Below are 7,713 nucleotides of genomic sequence, written 5' to 3' on the forward strand. Positions count from 1 at the left end.
ATTTGTCATTTGCTAGGGGAGGGGGAAGAGCTAAGGGGTTAGAGATGAAGCTAGGTGGTCAAGCCACATGGTCTCTCTAATCTTCAAGATAGGTAGTTGTAGCGGTTGTGAGTACACCTAAACTAACTAAAGCTTTGCTTTCTTTTTGTTGATCATTTTCATTTTCTCTTTCTTCCTTTGTTAAAAATAAACATTATCTTTTTGCAATTTAGGAAGTAGTAGTAATGTTTGAGATAGGAAATCTTTGTTCAAGATCAGATACTCTTTTATTGGCTTTTGTAGCACGATAGATGATTTTGGAAAGAAGTGGCACATACAGTAGGCAACCCTACTATCAAATGTATTGTCCAACAAAGCAACTTAGTATGACTAAAGTAGCAATGCCATTATGACAAGGAATTTCTACATTAACATAGAAGAAGAGTAAGGGTAAGTGACTTTGCACATTGTGGGTCTCTACTTCAATGATCTTATTAGTATCTATGAGTAATTACATATACTAATGAAAGTTATAGTATAAAAAATGCTAAAATTCTTAATGGAGCTAGTAGATGATTCCTTCAAATCAAAAAGTTGGAAAATGTATATATTTCATGGGTTAGTAGTGCACATATTAGGGAGATTTAGGAAGTTCTATTTGTCATATTCATTGGATTTGTAGTTATGGCATTTCCTCCTTAGATATGGAAAATATAGTATATACCAATCCTCTCATGTGGAAGAGAGTAGATGTTAAGGTTTTCATGCACTCAATAGTAGGATATGAGTAGAGCTCTTATCCTTTCAAGAGTTCAACCTACCTTAGAGGAATAGCTCTCAACTATCACTCTCTTCCTCACTCCAAAAAATTGAGTGGATTTCCTCAAGAAAATAAGAAAATCAACCATTTTGAGATTTACTAAGACACCTCATTCTCTCTCTTATTATAGCCTATCTTATTTGCAATTTGGAGATAGTCTCATGATCCTTGAGCACATTCCTCACTCAAGAGCTCAATCTATACTTGCCTAGTGCTTCAAGCTCAAACCATACTTGCATGGTGCTTTATGATCAAGCCACTATTGTGAAGGGAAGGAAAGTAAGAAGATGGAGATGAAGATATTGGAGCTAATGAGTGCTTCTCTCTTGTCCCTCACACTCAAAGCCCACACACACACACACACACACACACACACACACACACACACGCACGCACGCACGCACGCACGCACGCACGCATGCATGCATGCATGCACATAGAATTTTTCTTGGAGCACCGTTCTCCATTGGGAATCCATTCTTTAGTTGAGCCTTTAGGTTGGCCCAAGAGAACTTACCTTGATGGACCATACATTACCTTATCTAGAATTATAATGAGAACACTATAAAATTCACATAGGAATGAGCCAACTCTCACAAAGTAACATCATTGTTGGTATGTTATGATATAATAATTATTAATCATTGGAGAAAAATGAAATCACAATTTCTTTTAATAATTCTAGGACATTTGGGTTTTTCTTGCTTCATGATCTTCTTCCATTGTTACTAAGGATTAATGTTACTCTCCTCCTAGATGAGTGTCAATCCCTTAGCACCACTCAAGACTAAGGGTAGATGCTTCTTGCTAGGGCCAACTTTGATATGATGATGTTGTTCACTAGGGGAACTATGGACTCCAAAAGGGCCTCTTTAGGAATTGATTGGAAAACCTTAAACTTGGATTAGTCCCCTAAGTATGGTCATCATTACATGCCCTTTTGTTCTATGGATACCCTACATTCACAAGGTCCACCCTACTTTTCATAGTCGAATCCACCCCAAAAGAAAGCAATCTCCCTTATGTTTTATTTTTCATTAAAATTCCTCCAAATCAATTTATATTTTTTAAACTCCACACATGTGGTGCTTTTGACCCTCCAAAACCATGACTACTTTATGCCCCAATACTTCTCCTAATAAGTACCACACACATGAACAAGGTAGACTAATTTTGGCCCTAAAATTTTGAATTTTCCCCCTCTCAAAAAGTAAAAATTTCCATCTTTAAAGGTGTCTTTTAATTCATCTAAGCACTTGCATACTCTACTTTGCCCTTCAATCCTTCTAGACCAATATTACATTAAGAAAATCAATCTACACAAGTTTCTCTCTTACTTTGCATTTCCTAATGGAACCTCTTAGAGACATAAGCAACCATAAGAGGAAAATAGATTTGCATGTTCGTTTAGATGAGGACTATGCTATGAGAAAGATGTCTTATAGTAAGTGTAGCCTAGATTCATCAATTTTCAATATCACACAACGGAAAGAAATATATTAATCTTTGAATTGAGGATTTCTTGTATCAAAATGACCCTAGTACTAGCCTAAACCCTCGTTTTGATTATGTATCTTCATTATACACTTATGTTGGGAATGGTGAACAATGATTTTTTTCTCAAAGACCTGTATTCAAAAATTGATTATTATTTGATTACAAGGTCCTAAACTTGAGAGATACCTTATCACATATTGGTATACACTTTTGTATAGATGTCTATGGATATCCATACTTTTCCTCTATAGAAATAGCCATTTCAAGCGATCAAAACTCAACTTTTATGCCAAAATTTTCATTTTTAGGCTATCATTATGATTTTATGGCTAAATAATGACCCGATTTCTACCTAATTTGTTAGAGACCCATATTTTTAGCCTAAAAATAAAAAATTCACCTAAAAGAAAAACATTTATGGTAAATAGGGTGTATTAAGTTATTACAAATTCTTAGGTCAAGATATTTACGTGCATCAATATTATCAATAAATATTACATATTGCTAAGCCATCTTTCTTGTCACCACAAGGTTCTTTGAATTAATTTCAAGGAATAAGTAATGGTAGAGGAGGGGCAAAGAAAATTGTCGAGGAGGAGAATGCATCATTGAAGGCAGTTCTCAAGCAATTAGAGAAGGATAATAACATTCTACAGGCATGCATTGAGGTTAAAAGAGACACATGCATGCGGCTCAGGCTATATTTCAAGCCCCATCGCCTATGTGGTGATGGGGCCACATAGGTGATGGGCCCTCCAACCTTTACCGTTTCTGAGCAGGATGCCAGGGATGCCACCGAATAGCCAAGCTGCCATCGTCGTGTGGGGCAGCATTCAATGCAAGCTAACCGAATCTCCACCTCTTCCAAGTTCCCAGTGCCCACCCTCCCCGTCTCTCTCTCTCTCTCTCTCTCTCTCTCGTGCCATCACCTTTGTTATTTATCCTGAGCCCACTGCCTGGTGCAGCCTTGCTGACCAGGTTCAAAATTGGAGGAGAGACGAAGCTCCCATCAGGAGTCGTATCGTGATTCGTATGGCGCTGGGCTAGGCGCCAACATTTTGTGGAAGGCAGTGAAGAGCTGTTGTAGCATGCGGTGGCAGAAAATAGCCTTTGAGCTGGCAGCAATCTTCTCACTCACTGCTTTCTCACTGCCAGCTACCACATCAGTGATGGGGAACTGCATTTACAGTCATACATAGATATCTCTCTCTCTCTCTCTCTCTCTCTCTCTGTGTCTGTCTGTATCTCGTGTTTGGCCGTCTACTATTAGGGTTAAGTAAGAGGTTTGCCCTCCACATCTTTTAAATAAGGGGCATTCTACGCATGGTGCTCGACCTTTCTGGCGTGAGCCTTGTCGTCCGCCTCAAGGAGAAGGTCATTCTTCAAGGAGACCTTTCATGGGTGGATATTTTATGGGGCTCAGCATGTCGTACATGAAGCATTGCCCTCAACCTCAAAATCTGGGCCTTGCCTTGGAACCTTCTTCCTTGAAAATAAGAGTATATATGTTTGGATAGTCATTGGTCCATGGGTGGAATATCACTAAGCATGGCTCTTATAAAATATTATCTATGAAATTGTATACTTCTTGTGGAAATATATTCAATATTTTTAGTATGTCTACACCTTGTCAGCCATCTACTTTGAGTACCCAGGTGAGCTATCATCATTGTTAATCTTGGATTTGTTATGATTTGATAGAAAGTTATTATAACTCAACCTGCATAATGTATGGTTAAGTGCAACTTTTCAAATGTTTTATTAATAATGTTGCTCTTTGCAAATTCAACTTTTTACTACAAAAAATTCTTCTAATGTTTTAGTTTCTCTTTGCAGTTCCATTTGCATACAATTCTTGTGTTTGATCACTTTCGCAATGGAGTGCCTACATCATGGCTAGCTGCATTAAGAAATCGAGTCTTGGACTATAACAAGTCATGGGAAGCAAATGCTTTTATGGTGGATGATGCTCAAGAAGAAATCAATGCTATTTAGTAAGGTTTCTTTCTACAATTACATTTGCTATCTTTTCTCCTCGTAGTTAACCACAAAGTGATTTTAGACATTTGTACTTTCACAAGGAGGTTTTTGGTGTTCCTATATATCTATGTATATGGCATGTGAGAAGGAGTTGGCTTAAAAATCTTATGCATAAGGTGGACGATTTTCAAGTTTGTGCTGATATGTTTAGAGCACTTGGCAACATTATGAACATGCAATGTACACCTAATTCACATGAGAATGCTAGGATAGATGAGGCTCATACTCTACTATCCGAATTTTATGAAAAATACAAAGAGGAAGCATCATTCATCAAGTACTTCAAGGATACATGGTTATCTTGTATAGGTAATCCTATATACAATAGTATGCTTGTAGTACTATAAGTATATTAAACCAACAAAGTTATATATAATTATCTATTTATGTGATTTGAAATTTATGATTTCACCTTCAATATGTAGGAATGTGGATACGTGCTACAAGAATTCTTCCTCATGCAAATCAATAGACAAATGGTAGCATTGAGTCTTACCACTGGGTTTTGAAGAGTCACTTTCCTAGTGAGCAACGCAACTTGCATAGTCGACGCATCGACTGGTTAATCGAGAAGTTGGTTTGCTCTTGTCATGTATACTATTGGTACAAATATATGCTAAAAGATGCAGGTTTCAAGAAGAACTTTAATGTTCTAAAGGTCGTAGAAAACTCCATTCAAAGAGCTAAAGAAATACTAGATTCTCATGTGAAGTTTATTACTAGTGATAGAAGTCAAGCTTCAGTACAGAGTTGCACAAGAGATGGGGATTGGTACCATGTTCGAAATGTTGATTGTAGTTCGGCATGTTGTACTTGTGATTGGTCACAAATAAGGAATATATGTAAACATCAGACCAAGGTCCTTATGTTAAACGGAATAGAAGTGGAGGCCATTGTAGGAAAGTCCATGGAGTTATATGGTACATAGTTTCATGAGCACCAAAGTGTGTATTTAATATATCACCACTATGGTTGATTCAAGAATTCTCTAGTCATTGTTTACTATCTACAAGACAAGTTTTACCCTCAAATGAGATTGGGTCACATGTCCACCCACTTGACATGCACACTACAGAGGATATAGGTGTGATTGACATCAACCAAGCAACTAGCACACATAAAAGAACATGCTCCCTCCATGCAAGATTTGGATACATTATACATGCAAATTCGTGCTAATATAGGTATGTGTGACTCATACTTTTGATTATACTTTTTTATTCAATTAAATTCTAACATGTTCTTTAAACAAAGGGGATGAGAGAAGAGTTCAAACCTATGCCCATAGATTTTTAATGCGACTACAAAAGGAGCTTCAACAATACAAAGCATCCCTTCCAAATATACATGCACATCCTTGCACTACATTCAAGTCCATGGAGGATGGGTTTGGGAATACATTGAGAAGAGCAAGACCTTTCATTGAGAGTGGTCATGCTTCAAGGAGAAGGTGTAGGTCAATAAGTGATGATCCCAAACCTTTCCCCTGTATTGCACATGAAAAAAGAGTGAACATGCAAGGCAAGTTGGATGCAGCAGCAACTGCAAGTGGATGGAGGTCATCACATTGCGATGATAGCATTTCAAGAAGTGATGAAGAAGTGTAGTAGTACACTTCTGTATGTAAGTGCTATTCATTTCTAACACACTTGTATTGATGTGTTACTTCACCATAATGATTGTGTTTTTTGTGTTTTTTGCAGTAATGCCCTTGATGATGCCATTTTTCCACCGAAGTTCCTTACGGTTATTCTCATTTAGCTTGGCAGATATCCCCTCTTTTTTAATCTCTCATTGATATGGCCTTGCCATTTGATTCCTTGGTAAAGACAATTTCTTTGAAGCTTTATCATCAAGATAGTCATTGGTCCATAGTCCATAGCCAACACATCATTGAGTGTGAAACTAATGTAATCTTGTCTATGAAATTGTAAACTTTTGGTGGAAATATATTGGATACTTTTATTATGACTACACATGATGAGCGATCTGCTATTAAAAATTTGAGTGAGGTGAGCTGCATGTGAATATTTATTTTCAATTCATTATTGGTTTTTATAAATTTATTAAATCCCAATCTATATACATTCGTACCATGTTCGAAATGTTGATTGTAGCCGGGCTTGTTGTAGCCGGGCTTGTTGTATTTGTGATTGGTCACAAACATGAAATATATGTGAACATCAAAACTAGGTTCTTATGCTAAATGAAATAGAAGTGGAGACCATTGTAGGAAAGTCCATGGAGCTATATGATGCCCAATTTCATGAGCATGAAATTATGCATTCAATATATCACTATCATGGCTAATTTAGAAATCATCCAATCATTTTCTAATATATATGCTCTAAGTTCTTTCTTATTTTGGATATAGGACAAGCACTACCCTCTCAAAGGAGATTGTATCACATGTCGAATCAATTCATATACGCACTATAGAGGATATTGGTGTGATTGATATTGACCTAGTTGTTGGAGCTATATATAGCTCCAACAACTTGGTCGGATGGTGGTGACAAGCTACACTACTTGTGGATGATTGTAAAAGATGATGTGAACTGGGTGTGTGGGGATTTGACTAGTGAGGAGTGTTAAGTTATTAGTGCATGAAGTGATATGTGGCCTGGTTCGTATCAAGAGTGAATGTCCTAAAATAAGGTGCCATATGTTGAAATACCCTACCTGAGCCACTTTGGCTACTAGTGATATGTTTCTAACCTAAGTGGTGTGTATGTGCCTACGACTAAAGTACTTAAGAGTGTGAATGGGGTTTCTACTACAAGTGGGATGAGGTTTGCACCTAAGGTAAGAAAATAGTGTGAGTTGCCTAACCTAAGAGCATGTGGTTTTGTGAGTTCCTATTCTAAGTGCCAATGGGAGTGACTTAAGGAAATGTGACCTATAGTGTGAAGATGTGATTATGGCTTAAGCATGGGGATAAGGTTTAGGTGTGTAACTAAAATTCATCTTGTGCAAAGGGGTGCTCTCCTAAATAAGTGTAGATGGTGTGACTCTAAGGGTGGTCGGTCCATGCCTAACCTTAATTTGGGCACCCTAGGTTGTGTATCTATAATATCTAAAGTACATGGCACATATTCCTACTATGCAAGTTCAAGGCATGTGCCTAAATGTTGTGAGAATATATTCTCTAAGTTTATTTAGGTGAATTGAGCCTAAGGTGTGTTTAATGGAATTGTTCAATGGATCTAAGTGTAGTGAAGATGCTAGACCCATGGAACTATGATGCAAGGAGTCTAGCTCGAATTGATGAGTCTAGCAAAGCTTAAGTTGTTTGTGCCACAACTTGGTGAAGGAGTGAAGTGTGACTATGTGTCTTGGATAAGATTTGATCTAGATGCACCCTAAGTAAGTGCAAC

At 37.4% G+C, this 7,713-nt stretch overlaps 1 long non-coding RNA gene across 1 annotated transcript; it reads left to right on the forward strand.

Moving 5' to 3' along the window:
* The first annotated feature begins 3,045 nt into the window (after positions 1-3,045).
* Positions 3,046-6,256, forward strand: LOC148020653 (uncharacterized). Its single transcript, XR_015694738.1, has 3 exons — positions 3,046-4,290; positions 4,762-5,959; positions 6,040-6,256. It is a non-coding gene; the product is annotated as an uncharacterized LOC148020653 (long non-coding RNA).
* Positions 6,257-7,713: the final 1,457 nt, after the last annotated feature.

Source organism: Lygodium microphyllum, chromosome 18 (assembly GCF_053477565.2).
Source record: "Lygodium microphyllum isolate KBCC chromosome 18, Lygodium_microphyllum_v1.1.10, whole genome shotgun sequence".
Classification (NCBI taxonomy): Eukaryota; Viridiplantae; Streptophyta; class Polypodiopsida; order Schizaeales; family Lygodiaceae; genus Lygodium; species Lygodium microphyllum.